Below are 25,822 nucleotides of genomic sequence, written 5' to 3'. Positions count from 1 at the left end.
TACCTTCAACTCTGGGCACCACGCCTCTCTGCAGACTGAACTGTGTGGACGCTTGCACAAGCAGGCAATTCGCTTCTCTCTGGACACCAGCTGGGTGAGCTGCAAGTGAACTGGCTTCCGACTCTACCTTCCTGGAGTTAGTGCGGATCCCCCACAACACTGCCCCCCACTTCAGATGCCAATCGCAAGCAGCGGGTCCCCAGCTTGCCCACGACGTCTGTCCAACCTGGCCAGACATCCGTGGTTTCTACCACTCCCTACTCAGCTTCAGTAATTTGCTGTAATGGCTCAGGGAACTCGGGGAAATGGTTACGGACCAAGTTCTTAAAGAGAATATAATGATACAAAGAACAGCCAGATGAAGAGGTCTACAGGCGAGGTCGAGAAGGGTCTAGAGAGGAGCTTCTATTCCTGTGGAGTTGAGGTGTGCCAGCACAGAGGAATTTTGAAGCTCTGTGTCAGGAACCAGGGACAGAGACCAAATGTATATTTCTTATTATACCCTCTGTTTAAAAGATCTACAATGGTTCTACCCAACTTGACCCTGACTGATTCTATCAAATTCCCCAGACTCTTGCCCTCCGTGTCTAAGATGTTTATATTTTTTGTTGTTTCTCTGAACTGCCCTAGCATCTTTCCAGTGATCCTCACCACACACACACACACACACACACACACACCCTTTTTTCCCCCAATGAGTTAAGCACTACCGGTTTTAGATGTTCGTCACCAGCAGAACCTTGACTAATTCAGTGTTTGAACCCAAACAGTGCTCTATTAACCAGAAAGCAATTTGCACAGATGACGTGCGTCATGGGAGGTCTAAATACATGTTTGAAGAGCAATGAATCGTAGTCATCAGCCCCTGGCCGACGCACACACATGCATGCCGGTGGCAGATCTGCAGTCTTAATTTGTGCTCGGTCCTCGCCTTTACAGAGAGTTTGCTCTTCTCCATCGCAGCCTGACTCCACTGCCTCAAGGTTTCGCGTCTGTGTCAAACATCGAAGACACGCGGACGCACAGACTCACTGTGCCTCCTGGCTTTGAGGGGACACGGGCAGGCTATTTCCAGGAGCGGGCATGGAGACAAATGTTCAGGACTCTTAGCAGGAGAAAACCTTTAGGTTTGGTCCGTAAGAGAGTGGGAGATCCCTTGGAGGAAAAGGAAAGAGAATAGTTAGGGATTTCCCAAGGGAGCGGGGGCGACTCTTGGGGTCTGCTTGCCCAGAGCTCCCCCAAGGAAGGAAGGTGCAATGGGGTGTCAAAGAGGCAGATCACGCTCAGTCTTGGTACTGACTCCAAAGCCAGGAGCATCTTCTGCAAAACCGGGGGAGGAGGACGGGCCAAGAGAGCTCACTCTTCAGAGTTTCCCACGCTTGTCTTCATTTCCAAGGGTCTCAGCAGCCTGGGGCTGCAAGAGCTCTCTGAAGGCACAGGGCTCTCATTTCATACATGAAGAGACGGCAGCTCAGGTCTGAGAAGCCACCCTGACGTCACCAGCCAACACGCGGCAAAGCAGTGCCTCGCGCTCTGCCTCTTGATGCAGGACCTGTGATACTGTGTGTCTGAACTCACCACAGCGGGATCTGATTAGAATAAATCAATCGTTTCTTTCAAAACCTCCTTGACTGGGAAATATTAGTCGTTAAACCTTTGGAGAGAATTATTTTGGTCAAATTACATTTCTTTCAGCTACACTGTGAAAGTGAGGTATTGGAGGAGACGGGGGCGGGGGGCTAAGGGCAGGGCAGGTGTCCTTTGGGCAGAGGTCGGCTAGGGGCGGATGGGAGGAAGGTGGGGGAAAGCTGCAGGGAATCCCAAAGTTTGAGACCGCATGAAGAAGTTACAATGGAAACAAACAAACAAAGGCAAACAAAACCAGGATCCTGACGTCCAGGGCCCCCATCCCAGCTTGACCACTGAGTGAGGATGGGCTTCCATGTCTGTGTAGTGGGAGGTTAGAAACCACCCCCATCCACCTGCTGCCCTGGGGCATAGTGAAATCACATGGGTAACCAAAAGCCCAGGGAAATGTGTAGGGTTGGCACTCTGGGGGTGAACGGTGGAAAAGACCAGAGCTCCATCACCTGCTGCCCGAGCAGCAGATTCTCGAATCTCTGTGTCTCTCCTACCTGCACACGGGCCCGGCTCTTGCACGGACCCAGCCTCATGGCGAGCTGGGCGCCCTCGGGGTAAGAAGTTGAAGATCCAACAACAAGCCCAGTCGAGGTTTTCTGTTCTTACCCACTGACCTGTCCTCAGTGCTCGGGTATTTTTAGCCAGCAGAGACCCCTTGATAGAGAATGGCCTCTCCCACATCCTCCGGGAAGTAGAAGGAATGCTTGGACAGAACACAGCGCACGGTGGAAAGGGCAGTCCTCTGAGGTTCACCGTGGTCTAGCCCCGTCTTGACCTTAACAGGGAAACTGAAAAAGCTTGTAACTGGAAACGTGTTGCTCCCAAAGATGTATCTTAGCTGAAGAAAAGCAAAAAGGGCACTTAAAGGAGCTCTTACTGTGGGTCCAGCACGTCACTGCTCCTTGACTTTGTTTCATCTGCTTCTCATGACAGACTTGCACACAGGGAGCGCCATTCATGGTTTACAGATGAGGAAATCAACACACACACACACACACACACACACAACGCAAATAGATTGAGGGAAGCCGGCAGTTAATGAGTAGCAAAGCGGACACTGGCGCCTGGGGCGGCCTGACCTATCAACCCATGTCCAAACGTTACAATAAACCGTTGATTATGTGTGCGCCACGAGGCGGGGGCCGGATTCAGGGCTTTGCGAGCACCGTCCCATTTCCCTCTTAAGACAGCTCCACCAGATAGGCCCATGGCCACCCCTCCTTCCCTACGAGAAAACCGCAGCTCTGCGAGGTGACGTCACTGAACCGATGTCACACAGGCAGACCTCGCTGCCAGATCCCGAGGCTTAACTGTGAGGGCGCACGGTCCCCTTTGTCCAACCCCAGCTGGTCGTTCCTAGGGGGAGTAGAGAGAGAGAGCGTGGGTTCAGGTGACCAGCACTCTCAAATTCAATACGGTTATGCTTCCTGCAGAATAGCAGTGCAGATTCTAACCCAACGCTGGATGCTTTCCTCGGCTCTCTGAGGGCTGGGAGCGGTACAGCCATCCTCTTGAGGGAGGGAGGCGGCAGAGATCCAGGGTCCCTCCTTGCTGTGCCCTCCCTGCACCAGCAAAGTCACCCTTGGGGAGAAAACTTCCAGACATCTGTCCAAAGTCACCTTTTCTTTTATTATCCGCACAACGTACAGGTAGTGTTCTCCTAGCGGTAACTGACAGCCTCTTCTTAAATATCCGGGATAATAAGGACACTATGGAAACTTGCAGAGACTCAAGGTTCTCAATGACACGCATGTTTTGTGCTTTTGCCCTGTGTTGGGTTTTAGCACGCCTTGGGCACGGATCATGGGTTGCAGATTCCCATCCTACCCTGACAGTGGGAATTTTCTTTTTTAAAGAGTTAAAACACATACTTCTTGGAAATTTACATCAGCACTCACCGTGGCGTAGAAGTATCTGCTGTGAAGAGAATGAACTCCAGCTAAGCTGTCCAGACGGCACAGCCCCAGACCCATGTGGCTGCTGAGTACTTGAAACGGGGTGAGTGCAACGGAGGACCGGGATTTTTAATTCAGTTTTAATTACATTTAAAGAGCCACATGTGACTAATGGTGACAGCATTGGACAGCACGCACCTAGATAATTACTAAGAAAATACCACCCCGTTACTTTCGTATACACTTATTTTATTGTAAACACGGAGCGATTTCAGTTCGTTTACCCAGTGGGTTTACCTCTTGGCCCCAGTATTTTGCACTGCAGGGATTCACAGTTGTCTAAACACCCTGTGCACGAAATGAAGTACGAGAAAGAGGCCGTGTGTTTGCTTATTAGCTTTACACTGTAAAAACTCCAAGAGTCATAATTAAAAGATTAAACACTCAGAAATGCAAACAGCCTCCCCATCACACACACTCACTGCCTACCTGCTCCCTAACGGCATCGAGATCGAAAGAAGCGTAGTGATCACATCGAGTCTAGCGGCTTGGCCTGCAGAAACGTGCCCTCCGGGCGTGCGGGGTGGGGGGCACGGTGCTGGGGTCGGCTCTCGATCTCACCACGTTACTATCTCCCTTCCAGCAAGTTCTCTCTGCTGGAGAGCCCTTCACTCCTTTTCCTTCACTTATAAATGTGCTTTTCATACCTGGCCCTTCCCTGGCTCAGTAAGGGTTTATTCCCTGTTGTAATGAAATGACCTGTCCTGAAACATGGCCACCAGGACGTCTCTCTCTGGAGTCGCCTCCTGTCTGAACGGGAAATGTCATGGCCGCTCTGGTATTTAAAATACACGGATTCCTGACTCCAATTCGCAGACCTGGGTCAGAATGACCGCGGCGGGATCCGGACAGCTGTGTTTTCGTACAGCGCCCCAGGTGACTGTGATGTGCAGCCAGATCGGGGAAACAAGGGCCCAAATCATCCTCCTTTGACAAAGGCTTTTAGCAGTGGGGTCGGACGCAGAGGCCTGCCCCAGCCACAAGGGCTGGATGGGCCTGAATACCATCATCAGAGCCGTCGGCTGATCCTCTCCTGCAAGCCCTGCCAGGCCCCGCACTGGGCATTTAATATAAACTGTCTCTGCATAACCCTCGGGGGAAGGTGCTTCCGTTCCCAGGAAGACTCAGAAGTTTGGAGAAATCCGCTCTGTGTCTACACAACAGTTAGGTCTCATGTTCCTGGTCTGCACCAGGTGCTGTTATAGGACGCGGAGGTGCAGCAGGGAACAAAACTGCTGTCTCTGTTCCCAAAGACTTTGCGTGCTGATTGGAGACAGACGATTAATGAGTAAACACGTCGATATGTCCGATGGCAAAGGCCACAATGAAAACCAGCAAGGCGGGGTTCCAGGGGCCGGACAGCGGTGCAGGAGCTCTTTGAAGGAAGGGACTCAGGGAATCCTCTCCGAGCAGAGCCTTGAATAGATTGACAACGTCTGCCACGAAGGATCTGGACGAAGAGCTGCGAGGGAGTAGAGAAACAGGTGACAGAGCCCTCAGGCCGGAGGGTACCTTGCTCTCGGCCACACAAGTAATAGAAAGCAGGCCACTTCCAGACTTCAAAAAGAGCCCTTTCCACTGGCCTTTGGCCCCTGGCTGTGTTAGCAGTTTGTTGCTAAATGGCACTGTACAACGGGTTGATACTTTCTTTCTCATCTGCAAAAATGCAGTTTGGCTCGAATGGAAAAAGCCCCCTTCAAGGGCAAATAGGGACTTTGCATGGGGTCGTTCGTGCCGGCACTGCGAGGTGAGCGTTGTGATCACGCCCATCTGACAGGTGAGAAGACCAAGGCACAGAGAGGGGAACCGGCTGGCCGGAAGCTCCCTAGCTACCACGAGGCAGAGGTGGGGTTTGCATCCAGATCTAACACGATAGCTGATCCCCACCGGCACATCTCTGCTCTAGTCACCGAAGGCCAGGAGTTGTAGAGTCCAGGGGAGACAGCTCTGGGGGCTGGGGGCTGCGATCTGCACCTCGGGGACTGACTCGGGATTACATATGATAAGAGGTCCCAACCTCCGTGGGGTGAGACATTGGCAGAATTCACCATGGCAGGTGCCCTCTTAATATTGGCTTTCAAAGGGAAAAAGAAAGAGTTTTGCATCGAGGCATATGGCAGCTGACACATTAGAGCATCATAGCTCCAAATTGCAGACTTATTAAAGCCATTAGAATAATTATAATTGAGAATTTACTTAAAAGCCCGTAATGACTTTTTAGACAGCCTTTTGCTTGAGTGCCTTCTCCCGTGTCTGTCATCCCCGAGCCTCTTTCCCTGACACAATCCTCCCAGACCCCCTGGGAGCCTTTGTTTTCTCTTTACCAGCATCCCCAGAGCCACAGTCTTAGAAGCATTATGGAAAAATCGTGCTAAAGAACGAAAGTGGACCTCTCCAGGCCGCTTGTCTTGCTGTGCTCATATCCTGCATTTCCTTAGCCTGAGCTAAAAGCCCTGTTCATTTGGCGAACTCCTACTCATCCTGCATGCCCCACCTACAATGCCCCACCTGAGACGATCCTCCTTCAGGCAGGTGATCATTTCCCCTTCTAGGCTCTTATAGTTTCTATGCACGACTTTGCTAGAGCTTTTTCAAATCCCAGTTTTACTTCTCTTGTTTACATGTCTGTCTCCGTCAGAAGGCCGTGTCTTACAATTTAATTCCTCCGGTGTTTAGACCCTGGCACACAGGTGGAGCTTAAAAAGTAACCGTAGGGGCGCCCGGGTGGCTCATTCCGTTGAGCGTCTGACTCTTGATTTCGGCTCAGGCCGTGATCTCACGGTTCACGGGATCGAGCTCCGCGTCGGGCTCTGAGCTGACAGGGCGGAGCCTTCTTGTGATTCTCTCTCTCTCCCTCTCTCTCTGCCCCTCCCCGGCCAGGCTCTGTCTCAAAATAAATACCCTTAAAAAACCTGTTAAAAAGCAACGGCGGCATAAGTTAGTAGATGACGAAATGAGTGAACAAATGAATTAGTGACTTATTCCACGAAGATATTGCTACCGCCGACCCTTCTCTGATATGAGAATGTGCATCGCAATCACGATCACAATGTGTATTGCAATCCCAAACGTGCATCTGCGAGAAGGACGGGTAAGGAAGCAGGACTGGGCCCAGGGAGCAGCCGAGCTGTGACTACGTCCTGACAGAGGCCCAGCCAACCCCCCAGGGAAGCTCTGAAGCTGAGGCAGCCCTACGGAGCTGCCCTGAGATGAGATGTGGAAACCGAGTCTTGGTGCCTCACCCCTGATCGGTCATGGTGCGCCCTCTTCCCGGCAGGAGGTGCGACCTTGGGCCTGGCGGCCCTCCTCAGCCAGGGCAACCCCCCAGGGGAGACCGTGGAGTTACAAGCTACGGTTCTCGCTGCCGAGGGTCCAGCTGGGCAAGAGCAGGAACCATCCCGGCCAGGATGGCGGACCGGTCAAGGGGTAGGGATGCGGCGTCTCTGAGACACAACCGGCCAGGGAGCATATGCCTGGCCCGTTGGGGTCCTCGATCCCTGATACCCCTTGCCTTATTTTAATTGTAAACACAACCGCAGCAGCCTTGATGTGACAGAACATGATGGACCGGGCAGGGCTGAGGGTCTGGGTCACCCAGCAGGGAAGTGACTGTGACTGCGGTGCTGACTGAGGGTGAAGGGGGTCTGGAAGGAGCATTGGGGGAGGGGGACGATGATGGTCTTTTACGGCCTGAGAACCGGCTGCAGTGCTGGGGAATTTCCCTTTCTAAATTTCCCCCGGAAGACAAGCCACGGGAGCCCTGCAGAGATGCCCCCAAGCCTCTGTGAAGAAAGGACCTGAGCAGTACCAGGGACTCTCCTGGGGGGTGGGGGGGTGGTGTGAAGGGGGGTCAGATCTCCTGCAGACCCCGAGGTCTCGTTGCCTCGCTGCCCACCCCCAGCCCTCGCTGTCTGTCCCTCGTTTGCTGAGCGAATGGACAAATGATCTGGAATTTCCAGGACGTGTTAGTGGAAGTGTTCCGCGGGAGATCAGCCCGCTGCCTCCATAGGCCCTCGTCGGAGGTGAGCCTCGTCACTTCCATCCCCGGGGCAGAGGACGACCCCGTCTACTCCAGAGGGCAGGTGTGCATCTACTGCCCGACAAACAGGGGATCTTCAAGCTCGGGAAGTGAAGCCCGAGGCTTTTTGTTCGCGGTGCCATTCAGCCCAACACCCGTTGTTGGCCAAGGGTAAGTCTGGGTGTCAAACTACCCCACGAGTGCAGTTAAAAATCAAGAGATAGATCCTGCCCCCCTCCCCCTTTTCTTTAAATTGCTTGCATGTGTGTTTTCTCCTGAGATTCCCCAAAGAAAGGCACCAGCTTCCTGGAAGGGAGTGGCTCTTTAATTTGCGTATCTTTTGTGAGCCTTGTTGAATGAGGCTTCCAACTTGGGCATGGCTGGGTCACAAACACAGAGTCTCCGGCCAGTCAGCCCTGGGAGTAACTCACGAAGCCCACACACACGGAAGCCTGAGGAAGAGACTTCCACAAGCCACACGGCCCTGAGACGATGGGTATGGATACTATTTTTTTGAAAATTGCATCTTGTTTTAAAAGTACTAAGGGAGCTTGAGTTTTTACAAGATTCCAAAATGGCTCTTTGTCCCTTTCTTTCTTTCTGGCATCATTCCAGGCACATAGTAGGTGCTCAGATAATGACAGCTACTCCATCCCTTCGTCTTGTATGCAATGAAGGATCCTTCCGAAAGATGAACAATTTGTCATGCTATACGTTTGGGGTTTTATCGAAGAGTGAACCTCAGCTGAAGAGAGAACTTTGATTATTCATTCATTCATTTATTCACACAAGAAACTTGCTATGTATGGGCACCGTGGATTAGATATGTTGTATTCTGTGAATAAGCAAGTGTGTGTGGATGTATGTACATTATATAAAACATTATGAGACCATGATTAGGAATCATATCATTCAAATCATGACAAGGTAGGTTTGGGGTTTTTTTGGTGGAATTTGACAAGCAAGCTGATTATAAAATATAAATGAAAAAGCAAAGCAACAGAAATAGCTGAGACATTCCAGGGGAAGAATCAGTGATATAACTTAGGTTACGAGATATCTCGATTTGATATCAAGTTCTAAGAATGAGGACCGTGTGCTGTGGATAAAGGGTGGACCCTGGGACTGAGCAGAGAGCCCAGTGACAGAATCTTCATCTATGAAAACCTGATAACTGATCAAGGGGAAAGAGTCAATTCCGGGATGACTGGCATCCATGTAGGAAAATGTTTTAACTAGGACCCCCTTGTCACATGATTTACAGATATCAATTCCAGGAGCCCCGACTCTATGAGGTTCAAGGTAAAACTGTAGAAATTTTATTTATTTTTTTAAAACTTTTTTTAACGTTTATTATTGAGAGACAGAGACACAGAGAGCATGAGCAGGGGAGGGGCAGAGAGAGAGGGAGACACAGAATCCGAAGCGGACTCCAGGCTCCGAGCCGTCAGCACAGAGCCCGATGCGGGGCTTGAGCTCACGAACCGCGAGATCATGACCTGAGCCGAAGTCGGATGCTTAACTGACTGAGCCACCCGGGCGCCACGAAACTGTAGAAATTTTAAAGGGAGGCACGGAAGAGTGGCTTTACAGCCTTCAACTAGGAAGGGATTTATTAAACACGACACAAAAGCACATACGATAAAGAAAACAAAAATAGACAAAATTGTCTACGTCACACTGAAGAGCTTCAATTTATCCAAAGGAGCCGTAGAGGGTGTAGAGATAAGCCAAAACTAGGAAGAAATATTTGTACGTAGGAAATTGACAACGAATGACTTTTCAGGATATGCAATAAGCTACAAATCAATAAGAACAAACAGCTCAGTAGAATCATGGGCAAAACAGATTCCATTGAGTAGAAAAGGCAAAATTAATGGAACAATCAACGTACAAAAACAAACACATCCTGTCTAGTCAGCAGGGAGACATAAAATAAAACCATAATGAGATGTCATTTCGCATCCACCAGATTAGCAAAAATTATAGAATCCGACAGTAAATGCTGCGAGGAAATGGGGCAATCCCTCCTCCCGACCGACGCTGGGTGAGTGTGGGATTTGATAAAAATCACTGCGGGTCGCAATCTGGCATCATGGATGGGGCTGGAGATAATGTGTGAGTCTGCCCCAGCAATTGCACTTCTGGGTAGATCCCTGGAGAGTCTGACGATTGCCCCAAGAAACCTGTAGAGAGTTGTCCACATCTGCACAAATTTTAACAGGAAAAATTGGAAACACCTGAAAAGTCCATTCCCAGCAGAAATGGGTTTTTTTCCAAGTGTGCTGTATTCACCCCCTGGAAAAGTATACAGCACTGAAAATGAAGGAATTGCAGAAAGGTGCAAGACTGAACGAATCTCGTGACGGTCGTGTCGAGGGGAAAAAAGCAAGTCGCGGAGAATACGCCGTATAATTCTGATGAGGCAGCGTGGGGAGGGCTGAGGATGCAGGGCAAGCTGGCACCCCACCCCCCATCCCCCAGGTGGGATGTGTGTGACATTCCACAGGCCCTCCTGCCCGCCCAAGGACACAGGGAAAGACGGAAAACAAATGGCCAAGTGACACAGGTCACCATCTTGCAGGACATGGGTCTCCATCCGTTTACGAATATCTTAGTGAATTATAAGAAAGAGGCAATCTTATCAATAGCTTAATCTCCAGAAACCTGTAGACTCAGTTTCCTGGAGCCCCAACATCACCTTCCCCTCTGCAGTGATATGGGGAACAAAGGCAAGAAGGAAATGGCAGGTGAAATTAAATGTCCTTACAACCTGCAGCCCATTGACAGATACTTGAGGCTGGCAGAGTAAAACATTTCCCTGGGAACTCCCTACCTGTCTAATGTTAATACCTTATTAGAGGGAAAACACCCTTAGCTTGACAAGAGCAAGGCCTCGAGTATCTTAGGAGTCCTCTCTAGCACATCAAAGTCCCTCTGGAGGCCTCCCTGTTGACCTCACCTCCCCAACTCCATAGTATAAAACTAGCCATTCTTCTCAACCCCGTGTAGCCCTTTCTGCCCATGGGTCCTGTCTCCTTGCTTTAATAAAATCACCTTTTTGGGGGCACTTGAGTGGCTCAGTCGGTTAAGCATCCAACTTCAGCTCAGGTCATGATCTCACGGTTCGTGAGTTCGAGCCCCACGTCGAGCTCTGTGCTGACAGCTCAGAGCCTGGAGCCTGCTTCGAATTCTGTGTCTCCCTCTCTCGCTGCCACTCTCCCGTTCTCTCTCTCTCTCAAAAATAAATAAACATTAAAACAATGAGTAAAATAAAATAAAATCACCTTTTTGCACCAAAGACGTCTTCAAGAATTCTTTCTTAGTCATCGGCTCTGGACCCACCATCACCCCCAAACCTCATCAATTCCATTTATACGAAGCTCAAAATCATGTACAACTGAACAATAGCATATTATTCGGGGTAACAAACGAGCATGGTAAAACTATTAAAAAAATAGGATGGCAATTACAAAATTCCCAATAAGGTTCAAGTGCCAAGGAGGGGGGCGGGGAGGGGGGGAAGTCTGGGAAGGGTCATGCAGAAAAAAAGGCAAAGTCATGGCATCGATTACAAGGCCCAGTCGACAGGCCGCCACACACATCCCCGTGGTTCTTTCTGCCTGACACACAGCTTAGGAATAGTGTTTTCCCCTGTCTAGTGTTTAATGTTATCATTAAACAAAGAATCATTTATTTCTGCCTGCGTGAAAAAAGTGAAGTCAATGGGAAAACGTTGATGGAAGGCTGACAGAGTTCCTTATTGACCTGTTTCTTGAAGGTTGAGTTTGCTCAGGAGGAAGGAGAGAGGGAAAAATTAAATATGCATCAGGCAGAAGAGACAGAGACAAGAAGGTGCAACTACGAATAGAGTTCGGTGAGGGTTACATTTAGATCAGAGATTATGGAAGGAAATTTGCATCGCAGGGGAGACCAGGTTCTCTGGGGTCCCTCCAAGCCTTAGAAAGGCATTCTGTGACCACGGGGATCCATTAAAGACTTTTGTATTGTAGTAAAATATACAGAACATAAAATATGCCCTTGTGACCATCTGTAAGTGCACAGGTCAGTACATTAAACACACTCACACTGTTGTGCAGCCATCCCCACAGCCATCTCCAAAACTTTTCCATCATCCAAAGCCATTAAGGAATTTCTGTCGGGTAAGTGGTAGGATCAGATTTTCCCTTATGGGAACAAAATCCTAACTTAAACACTAGGGACTGTCTGGCGGCAGGTGGAGGACCCGAGGGAGATGATTTTAGGGGGTCAAACGCGGCCTGAGTGAGGGACAGCAGAGCGCTGAGTAGAAATAGGGGCGGTAGTGTGGTCCTGGGCGAAATACACAGATCTGTGTGATGAATCGCGCGGGAGAGAGGGGATGGCGTCCAGGGTAAACCCAACTTTCCGGGTTGGGTACCTACTGGAGTCATTTACGAGAACAAGGTTATAAACAAGAAAGAACAGGTTGGTTGGGTTTCTAAGGTCAGCTGTGCTCTACGATTTCCGCCCACACGCTGCGCGAGGTAACACTGTCCCCCTCCCTTGCCCCACTCCACACCTTATCTCCCCGACCTCGATGGGCGCAAATCCTATTTCATGCTAACAAAGCGGGCAAAGGAAAGGATGGATTCCCCGTCATCTTGTGGTTTTGCTGGCGGGAAGACTGAATGAGTACGTGGCTGAGATCCAGTCCGAAGTGTGAACTGGCAGATGAATGGGAAGTCAGCCAGAGCCCTGGGGGCACCTCCGGCTTAGGGATCCGGTATCCACTTCTCCAGCTATTAGTGGCACCCTATGGCATCGGTCCCACTCTGACCCTCAGAGGCTTGCCCAAAGCTACATGGAGCTGCCCGAGGAGCCCCCACTGCCTGGAAGAGGCATGACAGAGGTCCCAGCATGGCACCTGACATCATCGTCACGCACCTGTTGATGGAAGCTGGCTCCCTGCCTCACACGAGGGGGAAGGACGGAGTGAGGGCTTGATCCCGGCCATCATTCTGCAAAGTGGCGGCGAAGACAGCCTCGGACTGGGAACAAGAGTGTAGACCGGAGGTCAGTAGACAACAACCCGGGAGCCAAACCCGAGAGGCCACCTGCTGTTGGACAGCCCAGCCTCTAAGTGTGGTTTCTACATTTTTAAACGGCAGGGGATAAAAACCCAAAGAAGAAAATGTTTTGTGACCCGTGAAATGAAATGAAACTCATACTCCAGTGTCCGTAAATAAAGTTTTATTGGAACACAGCCTTGCTCTTTCTTTCCCTCATTATTTATGGCTGCTTTGGGGTTACGAGGGCAAAGGTGAGAAGCTGCCACAGAGCCCGGATGGGCCACGAAGACCACGATATTTCACGGAGGATGTCTGCCCACTCCTAGTACAGACCTTGAGGGCGCAACGCTTTTGCTTGGGGCGGAAGAGAACTCTGGGTCAGTGGGGGTGGGGAGCGTGAGCCTAGCACCTTTCACCTGCCTGGGAGCAACCAGGGTAGTCTAACACCCAAGTTCGGCTCCCAAAGGAATGTCCAACCGTGGCTTTGACGGGCATCGTGAAGGAAAAGCTGCCCAGCGTGAAGACCCAGCGCCCTCGAGGGTTCAAGCCGAGAGTCTAAAGGATGAGTGGGTATTACCTCCGCAAGAGGAAGACAGACCGGAACAGCATTTGCAAAGGCCCTGGGGAGCACACAGACTTTCAGGAGCAAAGAAGGACCAAAAGGGTAACGTGGCCAGAGTTGGGTGATGGGGGGAGGTGGGGGTGTGGTAGGGACAGGCAGGGGGTCGGGGGGGGGGCCTGCCTGCTGGTCAGCAAGCGAGCCCCGCCTCCTTTTCCCACCTTCCTTTCCACTTGACTCCCCTTTCCAGCAGGCCGGATCCAATTTGAGCAGAGGAACTGGAGGAATTATCACGCGTTCACACCTTGGTTATATTATCCAGCCATAAACGTTCAATTAAGGAGACTAAGTGCATGCAAATGACCTAAGCTGTAATTTAGTGCGACTTGAAGAAAGATTGGAGGTGGTTTGGACAGTAGAATCACCACCTGTATCAAGTAGGTGTGTGCGAAGGAGATAATTTGAATAAGGTACTTAGCGCCGTGCCCGGGACATCGTAAGGGCTCGATATACACTCCCTATTATTATTATTGCCATCATCCCAACCCCACTGATCATCATTTTTATTTCCTGGACAAGGAATGAAATCATTAGTCGACGAGAATCATTAAGATAGGCATACTTTTTTTTTTAATCTTTGTTTTTAACATTTTCACGACTGTTATGGAGGCATCATCCTTTCTCTTGCCATTTAGAATCTTAAACTCATGAGATTATTTGAAGAAGATGAGACCGGGGGGCCTGGGTGGCTCGGTCGGTGGAGCATCCGACTTCGACTCAGGTCGCGACCTCACGGTGTATGGGTTCGAGCCCCGCCTCCGGCTGTCTGTGCGAAGCCCACTTTGGACCCTCTGTCTCCCTCTCTCTCTGCCCCTCCCCTGCTTGTGTGCCCTCTCTCGCTTTCGCTCTCTCTCTCTCTCAAAAATGAATAAACATTTGGGGCGCCTGGGTGGCTCAGTGGGTTAAGCATCGACTTCGGCTTAGGTCATGATCTCGCAGCTCGTGAGTTCGAGCCCCATGTCGGGCTCTGTGCTGACAGCTCGGAGCCTGGAGCCTGTTTCAGATTCTGTGTCCCCTTCTCTCTCTGTCCCAACCCACTCGTATTCTGTCTCTGTCTCTTTCAAAAATAAATAAACATTAAAAAAAATTTTTTAAATCAATCAATAAATAAACATTTAAAAAATAAATTAATTGAACACGATGAGACCACACAGGTTCTGCTCACTGCTCCCCGCCAGGAGACGCCAGGAGAAGGAGCCTCCGAGGAGAGCACGCTCCCCAGGCAGAGACAAGCACAGGTCGGGTCTCAGGGGGACTTGCCACCTCCTATGTCCCGGGGTGCCCCCCAGTCCCTGGAAACCCAACACCGGAGGGAGGGAGGGAAGCGTCTGCTACCAGCATGGGCTCTGGGTGCTGAGTCAGCCCGAAGCTGTAAGGTGAGTAATTGCCCTGTGGTTGCTCAGCTCTGACCCACAGTCTGGATCAAAGAAGAAAGCTCCAGAGCTTTCAGTCCTGCAGAGAGGCCCCTGGTCTGATGAATAGCGCGAGTGTCCTCATCTGAACCCTCTTCCCTTCCTCTTCGGGTTCCAGACCTCCCCGCAGCGCCGCACTGGCGACCTGTCTGGGAGGACCGTCCGGCCGCCTGGGCCTGGGCCTGTCTGGGGGTCGGGGGCTGCGTAGGATTCCTGGTCCTGGCCGCTGTGCCTCTGGGTGCTCCCTCCCCGGCCGCCCCGGCTCCCTGTTCGAGCCGGGGAGAGAACAACAACGAGGACCCTGACGGGCAGGGCTTGGGGACCCGACTGCCTGTGTCAAACCCAGCCCTGCCGCCCTCCAACTGTGTGATCTTGAACAAGCGACCTAACCTGTCTGCGCCTCATTTCCCTTACCTGTTAAATGGGAATAATAGCTAATTCCCTTTGAGGATTACATAGGACACGACAAGCGCTGAGAATGGTGTCTGGCATACAGTAGGTGCTCCATAAATCCTGGTTCTGCAAGCTAATCATGCCGAGTGCCTGGGTGGGCGGCATGAGTGCACACCCTGCACAGCCGCACAGGGCCCAGCACTTCGGAGAGCCCTGGCCGGGCCTCCCGGGGGGCTCAGTCGGTTAAGCGTCTGACTTCGGCTCAGCTCATGATCTCACGGTTCGTGGGTTCCAGCCCCGCGTCGGGCTGTGCGCTGACAGTGTGGATCCTGCTTGGGATTCTCTCTCTCTGCCCCTCCCCTGTTCTTTCTCAAAATAAATAAATAAACATTAAAGAAGAAGGGGGAGGAGGAGGAGGAGGAGGAGGAGGAGGAGGAGAACCGTCCGTGGCTTAATGCTTTGCTCTCACTGTATTGAAGTTCTTAGTAATTTTCGAGAAGCGACCCCACTGTTTCACTCTGCCCTGGGCCCCACGGCTTAGGCAGCAGGTCCTGTGGCTCCCATTTATGGGGCCCCTCTGTGCCAGGTGCTACCGAGGCACTTTGCAGATGCAACCCCGCAGCCTTCCCTTTGATCCGACCAGCTTGGTGCTCTCAGATGAAGACACAGAACTCCCAAGTGGCTCTCCCTAAAAGCTCACTGTGTAGGGGTGAGGTGTGGCCTCAGAGGCTGGCAGAGCGTCCCCCAGCCCCCATTCCCCTCCCCGGTCTCTCTCCGAAAGCTTGCAGGCTGCCTTCGCCTCTGTGTCCCTGATTGGAAGCTTGAAGCTGGTCAGAAGGAGTCTGGGGTCGCTGAGATAGATTTGTTAGATTCGTCCGCAAAGGAAACATCATCTATCCCAGATGCCTTCATTAAATTGTATAGGGGTTTATAGAGTAGACAGAGTGGGAGCTTGCGGGCAAGAGTCTGCTAACGTACGTGGTTGTTTTTCCAGCCAGTGTAATATGCACGTTCGCACATTCGTTACCTGAATTAGCTGCTGACCCCTGGGAAATTTTACCCAAAATCCCAATGCATAGCTTCCCTTAAGGCATCAGCCGATCTGGCGACTCTGGGCCTTCGCCCCCAGCTAGCCCACGGGGCAGGGCTGAGCAGCAGTTGCCCTAATTTTAAGGTGGGGTGTGGGCCTTGCAGCCAGCCAGGGCTCCCTCCCCTCCCTGGGGCCGATCTCAGTAACGATTCGCTCTTAGGGTCTCTCTGGCCCCCAATACCATCAGCTTCCTGGGCCCTGCAAGCTTTGAGCTTGACTTCGGTCGCAACCCAGAGAGGAACGGCTGTCCACAAAGGACACTGGTCCGGGGTCAGAGGAGCCGGGTGGACCTCCCAGCCCTGCCCCTGCACCATGAGGCCAGGCAGAGACAAGACCGCAGGCTTCGGAGCCAGACGGGCAAGCTCAAGGTTGATTCCCAGTGTCCCACCAGCTCAGTCTCTGTGACGCAGCGTGCGTGCGCTCACTTCTGTTCCTTCAGCTGTGACACGGGGACAGCAGTGCCCCCCTTCATTTGTCCTGCTGCCACACTGCGCCTGGCACCTTGCCTTCTTTGTCTCCAGCCGTCCCCGGATCTCTGCTAGGTGTGATCGCCATGAGCCATTGAAACGGAGGCCGAGAGATCTCCCAGTCACAGAACCAGTAACAGATGCTAAGTTAGGATCCAGCCCCCCACAGGCCTGTGTGGAGACCAGTGGCTTTGCTGTGTGTTCGGGGCGGGGGGGGGGGGAAGGGGGGGAAGAAGCAGCCTGAGGCAAAGGCACTTAGCAGGGAGGGGTTCCGGTCCCTGACTCGTGGGACTCAGCCGAGGGCCCGGGGTGGGAAGAGAGGTGTGCATTAAGCGTCTTACTCTGATCCCCTCGTGCCTGGGGCAAAAGGAAGAACTGCCTGCTAATCCCGACACCCCACGCAGCTCTGCTGTGGGGAAACTCCGGAGTCTGGAGTGGCCGGCGGGGGGCACACACTGTTCTTCCTCCGACGTCTGTGGCCCTGAGGTGGTCAGCAGCAGGGGAGGAAGGGGGTGACGGGGGCTGAGCAGACCCCAGGGAGCCAGTGGTGGCAGGGACGGTGGCCTCGGGTTCACCAGGTGATGGCCTGAAAGACAGTGAGAGAGCCTGGGAGCCCAGGTGACCCACTCAGAGCACCTGGAGGACACCTGCGTCTCCCGATCACATACTGTTCACATGTATGTGTATGCACGTGTGTGCACGTGTGTGTGTATATGTGTGCATGTGCGTGCATATGCATGTATCTGCATATGTATGTGTGTGCACGTGTAGTGTATCTATGTGTGCATCTGTGTGTGCGTGTGCACGTGTATGTGTCTGAATGTGTGTACGCGTGTGTATGTGTATCTGTATGTGTACATGGGTGTGTATGTAGGTGTATGTTGTACATATGCATATGTGTATCTGTAGGTATAGGTGTATGTATATATGTATCTATTTATATATAATAACACGTGCATATGTATATATTTAGAAATACGCATGCATGTGAGTATATTATGTATGTGCATATACCTGTACACACACTTATACATGTGTATCTGCATATAATATGTATATATGTGTGTATACATGTATGGTTACTTCTACATGTACATATGCATGTAATATGCATATATATGTGTGTACATGCATATTTATGTATATGTCTTACATAACTTGAGCCTTAGGATACAATTATCCAGTAAATGAAATTAAAAAGCCTTTGCAATGGGTGGAGGTGGTCGAAAGATACAAACCTCTGGTTATATAATAAGTGTTGGGAATGTGAAGAAGCATGACGACTGTAGTTAACAATACGTATTATATGTTTGAAAGTTGCTAAGAGAGTAGATCTTAGGGGCACCTGGGTGGCTCAGTCGGTTAAGCATCCAACTTCGGCTCAGGTCACAGTTGCATGGTTCGCATGCTGGCAGCATGGAAGCCCCTCCCCTGCTCGCTGTCTCTCTCAAAATAAGCAAATACACCTAAAAGAGAGAGAGAGAAAGAGAGAGAGAGAGTAGATCTTAAAAATTCTCATCACGAGGAAAAAAACTTGTGCAGATGATGTCTCTTCCTTACGATGGTCTGCGGGTGCCACTGTGGGAAAAGCAGATGATACCAATGGCCCAGCTGATGCCAGGAGGAGGGAGCAGGGAGCCCTTCCGGGGGCGGATGTATCTTTCGGCTTGTGCCTGCTGAGACAAGGGGGTCCGCGATGGCAGCTCGTCACCCTCCGCCCCTTAGCCACCTTGGCCGCACTCTGTCATAACTTCACTTCTCCCCCTGCCCCCACAGGGGAAAAAAAAGAAAATCGTGACCACGTGTGGGGATGGGTGTTAAGTAAGCTTATGGGGGTAATCATTTCTTAATATATATGTATGTACATTGTATACCTTAAAGTAATACAATGTTGTATGTCAATGATCTCAATTGTAAAAATAAATCAATAAGTACACAATGCTTAAAAGCCTTTGTACATCTTAGTACTGAATGAGGCCTCTGAGGAGGGGTTAGAAATCTTGAAAGTGGGCCTCATGCCCTGCTGTTAAAAAGGCAACCTACAGAGAAAGACAGATACCATATGTTTTCACTCTTATGTGGATCCTGAGAAACTTAACAGCAGACCACGGGGGAGGGGAAGGAAAAAAAAAACAAAAAAAGAAGTTAGAGAGGGAGGGAGGCAAACCATAAGAGACTCTTAAAAACTGAGAATAAACTGAGGGTTGATGGAGGTGGGGGGGGGGAGGGGAAAGTGGGGGATGGGCATCGAGGAGGGCACCTGTTGGGATGAGCCCTGGGTGTTGTATGGAAACCAATTTGATAATAAATTTCATATTAAAAAAAAAGATAAAATATAGAAAAAAAAAGGCAACAGACGAGGTGCCCGGGTGGCTCAGTCGGTTAAGGATCCTACTCTTGATTTCGGGTCAGGTCATGATCTCATGGTTCGTGAGATCGAGCGGAGTCGGGCTCTGCCCTGAAAATGCGGAGCCTGCTTGGGACTCTCTCTCCCTCTCTCTCTGCCCCTCCCCCACTTGCGTGCTCTCTCTCTATCAAAATAAACATCGAAAATATTTTTTAAAAAAAGCAGGCAGCAGACTTTCCGACGAATACATCAGAACGGTCTCTGAGACCTCGTTTCACCCAGCAGCTGAGGCCCAGACAGAAGGAACTACAGACACATAACCTCCTGTTTCATTTTTCTATTTCTAGGTGACTGCCAGTTATGGCTGGCAGGGACCGTTCACAGCCGCCTCCCCCTCTAGTGTGGGCGCCCCCCCCCCTTGCAGACAGCAGAGTCGGGGCGACGGGGCCTGGCCCCCTCCGCAGCGGCCTCCCCACGGAAAGGCAGGTGCCCCTTTGGACGCCCGACCTGTTCTGTTTCCTCTTTGGGAGCTCTCGTGAAATAAGGCACCTTTTCAACCAGCAGCAAATGAAATCACATGTAGGATTTCGGGGCCACTTCTTGAACGCCCCCCGTAACAACAAGCGAGCGAGATCTAGAACCAAAGCTGAGCTCTGAGCTTGGGGACCCGTGTTTGCAGCCCTCGCATCGACTTCCCGCTCACCCAGAACTGCCTGCGGGGATGTGCAGGAGAGAGGATGGTGAAGGAGGGCAACTTACCCTCCGGGGGTTCTGGGCCTCAGAAGGCAGGTGGGTGCTGAGACCCCCCTTGGCCTCCCCTTACAGCTCTCTGAGGCTCACGTGCAGGTACAAAGAATCTTCCAGAACAAGGCTTCCCAGGAACCCCCCAGGCAGCTCTCCTCCCAGAGCTCTAGCCAGCAACAGCTGGTGTTTCGGCAGCTGCCCCAGAGGGAGTTTTCAGATGCCAGGAGAGCCTTCCCGCCAGCAGCCTTTAATTAAGAGCACCATGATTACAGTCGCTAGGAGTCAAGAGGGCACCCCTCTTTCCTTAAACTTTGCCAATTTGAGCACAACAGCCTTTTCATGGGTAACAAGGGACCGTTTTGTACATGCTGACTTGTCTCAGGAGAGAGCTGTGGTCTGCAGAGAGAGATCTAGAACTCTAGAGCTCTCGTCACGCTTCTTACATTTGCTGGGAGATCACTGATTTCTTGCATCCGTTAGCAGAGTCTGGCAAGTGGCGGGGAGGTGGCCAGGATCCCCTGGTAATTTAGCGACAGCTGCAGGATCACCCTTCTAGCACAGCAGGCCACATGGAGCCCGCCTGAGCCAACATTTGGGGGCTCCACATGGTGTTATCATAAATAAGAGAGCTGAGGCTGCTTCAGACAATAAGCCCCCTCTGACAGTTCCCGTAAGCTTCTCTCTGTCCCGAAACCCACACCTGGTGACACTGACGTGCCTGGAAAGAAAGAGAGACATGAGCACAGACACCAGCCCCCGTCTCTCTTCTTCTCTTCCTTCAACCTTAGCTCAGACTCGCACAAGGCACCTGCTATGCGCTAAACCCCGTGCAGAGAGTTGAGAAAGCCCAAGGTCAGCAGAAGAGTCAGGAAGCAAGCACACCCTGCGTGTCTACTGAGTGGTGGGCATTGCAAGCTGCACACACACAGATTGAGAGGTTCAGACGCTTCTCTGCTTTACTCACGGCCGGAAAGAGTTGTGAACTGTTCACAGCAAGAAAGCCAGTCTCCTTCTAGGCGTGTGACCAGCTGTAGAAAGCTGATGAGAAATGAGAGGGGGAATTAGAGGTAAGGGTGCGTGTGTGTGTGTGTGTGTGTGTGTGTATGTGTGTGTAGGGACCTGGGGCTTCTTGACGCTATACTCATTGCTTCCTTATTTTCCTTTGTAAACTCTTGGAGCCTTTGATTACACGATTAGCCCAGTTGCATGGCGTTGATACAAGTTATCTCTTCGATTCTCAGTTTTTCACAGGGAAATGGAGATAGATGTCCTCCTTTTGACAAATAAGAAAATGGAGGCCCCAAAAGGTCGTATTCCTCACCTAAAGACATTCAGAAAGATGATGAGAAAGCCAGGAATACTTCCACAAGTAGTTACCAAGAACCTACCATATGGCAGACGCATGGGTTCGAGCCCAGGAATTCCCGTTACTCCCGCTCTACGAACCTGCCTCTCCGATTCCATTTGGGAAGCCAGTTGTGACTCAAATCGTATCGTGTTTGAAGAGAGAGAGTCCTGACGCTTGTTGGTTTCTGCCCTCGTTTCTTTACAAAGGCGTGTACTCATTTATTCACTTATTCGTTCATTCACCAATTATTTGTTGAGTCTCTGCTACTTTCCAGGCATGGTACTCGTTACTAGGAATTCACTGGTGACCAGAAAGAGACGCTGTCCCGGCCCTTATGAAGCTGACCTTCTAGAGGGGTGACAGCCAGTAATCGATCAACCATAATCGTGAGGGTCAGCTGCGAACTGAGAGCCACAGCCGGAAGGAAGGGAGCTCAGGCCAGTCAACCCAACTGGGTCCGGGAAAGGTTTCCCTGGGAAAGTGAGGCAGTCCTGGGGTCCAAGGTAAGGAAGAGTTCCCCGGATGAAGGCAAGGACCAGGGAAGGACCTGCTGCTCAGGGGGTCTCCTCTAAGACATCCCCATCTGCCTGTTCACAGACATCTCAACCCCATCCTGACCCAACGTCATCGCCCCCGAATCTGCCCTCAACCTCACTCAGTGAAGAGCTGTCTCGTCCTTAGTTCTCAGGCCAGAAGGCCGGAGACATCTCAGACTCCTTCCTGCCCTCACACCCCGACTCTAGCAATTACCCAGGCCTCTCCACTTTTATCCCGTATTTATCAAATCTTTCCCCTTCTTTCAATTCTCTCTACCAAGGCTCTGCTTGAAATTTAACCTTTCTTGGGGCGCCTGGGTGGCTCAGTCGGTTAAGCGTCCGACTTCAGCTCAGGTCATGATCTCGCGGTCCGTGAGTTCGAGCCCCGCGTCGGGCTCTGTGCTGACCGCTCAGAGCCTGGAGCCTGTTTCAGATTCTGTGTCTCCCTCTCTCTCTGACCCTCCCCCATTCATGCTCTGTCTCTCTCTGTCTCAAAAATAAATAAACGTTAAAAAAAATTAGAAAAAAAAGAAATTTAACCTTTCCATTGGGAGTGGGGAAATACTGAAATTACATCATTCGACCCTAGAGACACTGGGATGAACGAGTAGGCACAATCCCTGCCCTTGTGGAAGGTTGAGCAGAAAGTCCAACATTTTTCCATTGGCTTTCTGACGGCCTCCCTGCCTCCAGCCTTGTGCTCTTGACTCCAGACTCCACACTCAGCTAGAATGGCCTGAGTGCGATGTGAACCTGACACAGCCCATTCCCCCCCCCCCCCCCCCCCCCCCCCCCCCCCCCGCCCCTTCTCCACAGAATTCAGTCCAGTGATCTTAACAACATCACCCGGGGCCCTTCCCCTTTCAGGGCTATCACCTGCCCGTGCCCAGACCACATCTGAAAACAAAGACCCACAAAATGTCTCTTCAAGAGCTATGTGCGTGAAGGGAATAGATGAAGGACTATATACCCTTGGGCACTATTTAGTAGCTTTCTCATTTCGACTTGCTTTTCATTTCGCCAGGTGGCATGCCATACATTAGACACTGGGAAGGGATAAAAATAATAAGTCGCAGGCAATGTCAGAACAGACCAGTGGAGGAGCGCCTGGGTGGCTCAGTCGGTGGAGCGCCCGACTTCAGCTCAGGTCACGATCTCTCAGTTCGGGAGTTCGAGCCCCGCGTCGGGCTCGGTGCGGTCAGCACAAAGCTCGCTTCGGATGCTCTGCCCCCCTCTCTCGCTGTCCCCCCACCTCTATGTTTTTCTCAAATGAATAAGCATTGGTGAAAAAAAAATAGATGGCTGGAGGAGGATGAGTGTTTTGCCGAATCCACTGTGGGATTTTCCTGCTTTGTAGTTAGAGACAAATTTAACCCTTCCTCTGCCTGAAGGCACCGTGGCCATCAAAAGCCTAGAGGCTTATAGCTAAAGTGGCCCAGAGGTGGTGGCCCCTGTCAGCTCTAATCGCCTGAACGAAAACACTTCACCCCTGTCTACTTTGCACTAATCTCAGGAAAGGCCTGAGGTCACCTTTTCAAACCTCAAGCGTAGCCCTCCAGAGCTGCTCCCTTTCAAATTCAGGAACAAATATGGAAAGGCCCGATGGATGTTCCTGTAACTGTATGTACGATTTTCATTTTCAAATCAGGAGGATTATCCTTAGCTGGGAAACCTTTCTAAAAGGAGTTGCAAATTAATTGTTACTTACCGATTTTTGTGTTTAAAACAATGCGTACGGTTTTGAACTCGGCATCTGCCAGAGAGGAACATCAGGGTCAGAGCGCTCTAGTGCACAGAAGGAACACAAATTGGACTTGGACACGTCTGGATTTGAGTGCTGGATGCGTCACGCCCCAGCTGTGTGGCCTTGGGCAAGTTACCCAACCTCTCTGGGCACTGTTTTTTTCATATCGAAAGGACTCCTTGTATCTATCCATCCACGAAGTATGGTTTGCGAATATAAGGGCACCTAGAGTTCACACAGGGAAGAACTGATTCAGGGCCAACGGGAATCCAAATCCTTCTGTTCTCTAGAACTGATGAGCGTTCCTCTACTGGCTACAGTTGGTTACCATGTGGTGTGTGTGCTTCAACCTCCAAATCTGGCACCCACAAAACTTTTCGCCCTGGGCCTAAGGGTAGCCTCAAAATTCTTTCAACGTCCACTCAATGCAATGTCAGCCCACCAGTTTGAGGTCCCATGAGAGGAAACATGTCACCATGTTGGCCCCTGACCCTTATCAGCCCAGAAAACGTGCATGATAGAGGCTCAGGGGTGGACTGAGGGAAGCAGGAACTGGCCTTTCTCTGGGTTTTCTCTGTCTTCCGTTCCTAAGACTGTAGACTCACAGGCCATCCGGGCTGAACCAGACTGCCCAACCTCCTCAGTTTACAGGCAGGGAAACTCAGGACAGAAGAAGCAAGGCCTTCTAGCAAGCCTTCCTTCAGACGTCTGCCTTCTCGGACTAGCCAACCATCTGGTAACAACAGCCAGGAGACTTCGTGCTGTGCGTTAGGGCTCTCTGACGACACAGGGAGGCTCAGATCCTCAAGCCCAAGACCAGTCCTGGCTCGTCCTGTGGCACCCAGTCTAGCGGACGTTGCCCAGGTTCCAGGAGCGTCCGGCCAAGGCCAAGGATGAGAACGGCTACAGTGCCTCCCATCCCAGTGGAAACGCCAGCGTTAGAGTCAAAACTGCCAAGATGTTTGCTCTGCCACTGAGACCGGAGGGACCCTGGAGATTTTACCCAGTCTGGGCCTCCCTTTGGGCCTTCCTCACCTACAAAACTTTAAATAAACTTGAAAATAATAAGAATAAAATAAACGTAACCATCGCAATCAGACTGAACTCACATATTTGTCTCCCAAACCACTTTGCCTGGCGCATTTCACTCTGCTCGGCGCAGGGAAGAATTTCCCTGGAGACCCATCCCTGGCCGCATTCAAGCAGAGACTAGATCATCCACGGGTCCGTCCTGCTGTTTCCAGGATTTCTGTACTTTGCCGAGGAGCTTCTAAAACCCTTTGAGAGCCAGAATTTCTGCAAATCTTTGATCTGTCCATCTGGGTTGCTGCCCAAGGAGGGTTAGGAGATGAACTGTGGAGAAAGTTAATTTAATCTTGTGAAGAGCCAGGAAACAGAGCAGGGCTGTTGCCAGAAAGACTCAGTGTAGTCAGAAGACAAGACTTTCTCATTCAAAATCGCCCACGGCAACTCCATCCTTATTAAAGTGGAATGTAAAATCGTAACGTGGACATTGTTCCTATTCATAAAGGATCTTATAAAAATGACTGCAAGGCAAGTTCACTGTCCCTCTTTACTATGGGGGCCATTCCACTGCTTCAGTAATACTGGGGATGTTAAGAGAGACTTACTGGGGTCACAGAGCTGAGGGTGTCAGAAGACACGGGCGTGATGCACGGACTGGCTCCTTTCTGATTACCTAACCCCAGTCATTGAACCCTAAAGCCCAGAACTTTGGGAAGTGGGAAAACGCTTACATGAAAAGAAAAAAAAAAAAGTTGACCCCAACTACCCTCAGTTTGCTTAACAGTAGACCCAGAGGCTCTTCCAGAGAAGGGTCAGCCGTGCCTTGTGACTCAAACAGTCCCGAGCAGGGCGGGCAGAACCTTGACGCCCTCCCTACCTTCAGCCTGCTGTGCCTGCCGTGGATGTGAGTCTATGGCCCCAGCCCAGGCTGAGATTTCCCAGCTGACACGACCAGGGTTCCACCTGAAATCCTAATTGGGATCTAAATCACCCACTGGGACAGGTGCGCTGGCCAGACCTCAAGCCCCGTGCCGGGTGACTCAACACGGTGCCCCTTGTGTGGGCCACACGCTGTAACACACGTGCTTGTCCTTGTCTGGTCCTCTGGTCCCCGGTGAATAAGTCCAGCTTCGTTCTCCCACCTGAGAGGTCTTCAGAATTTGAACGAGGTTGGCTGAACAAGTTGTAGTCCCCAGGCCTGGAGGGTGGCCCCTTCAGGATGGGCTCCAGCTTGCAAAGAGCCTAGCTCTGGGTACCCCCCCACCCCAGGAGCTCCAGCTGAGTCAGAGCTGGACGCCACTAATATTCCCACAAGGCTGCCCCTGGGACCTGAGGGTTTTGGCATCTTATCTTCGACTTCTTATCATCTCAACCCCCAGACCCTTCGGCGAGGGATAGGGCAGAAAGCGGTCTGTCCTCCAGTCTGGGATG

General features: G+C 51.2%; 2 long non-coding RNA genes and 1 other non-coding gene across 3 annotated transcripts; 1 reads left to right on the top strand and 2 right to left on the bottom strand.

Annotated features, from left to right (window-relative positions):
• Nucleotides 1-748: 748 nt before the first annotated feature.
• LOC109273093 (uncharacterized) lies at nt 749-2,698 on the bottom strand. Its single transcript, XR_002082750.2, has 2 exons — nt 2,136-2,698; nt 749-1,589 (listed from the first exon to the last, which is right to left on the bottom strand). It is a non-coding gene; the product is annotated as an uncharacterized LOC109273093 (long non-coding RNA).
• A 14,177-nt stretch (nt 2,699-16,875) lies between these two features.
• LOC128775325 (uncharacterized) lies at nt 16,876-25,008 on the bottom strand. The gene is made up of 3 exons (XR_008419983.1): nt 24,475-25,008; nt 17,992-18,112; nt 16,876-17,232 (listed from the first exon to the last, which is right to left on the bottom strand). It is a non-coding gene; the product is annotated as an uncharacterized LOC128775325 (long non-coding RNA).
• Nucleotides 18,184-18,270, top strand: LOC128775369 (small nucleolar RNA SNORD35). The gene has a single exon (XR_008420099.1). It is a non-coding gene; the product is annotated as a small nucleolar RNA SNORD35 (small nucleolar RNA).
• Nucleotides 25,009-25,822: the final 814 nt, after the last annotated feature.

The sequence above is a fragment of the Panthera pardus genome, unplaced genomic scaffold (genome assembly GCF_024362965.1).
Source record: "Panthera pardus isolate Hobbes unplaced genomic scaffold, ASM2436296v1 HiC_scaffold_7, whole genome shotgun sequence".
NCBI lineage: Eukaryota > Metazoa > Chordata > Mammalia > Carnivora > Felidae > Panthera > Panthera pardus.
Note: the sequence above shows the minus strand (reverse complement) of the source record. Positions and strands in the feature narration are given on the sequence as shown.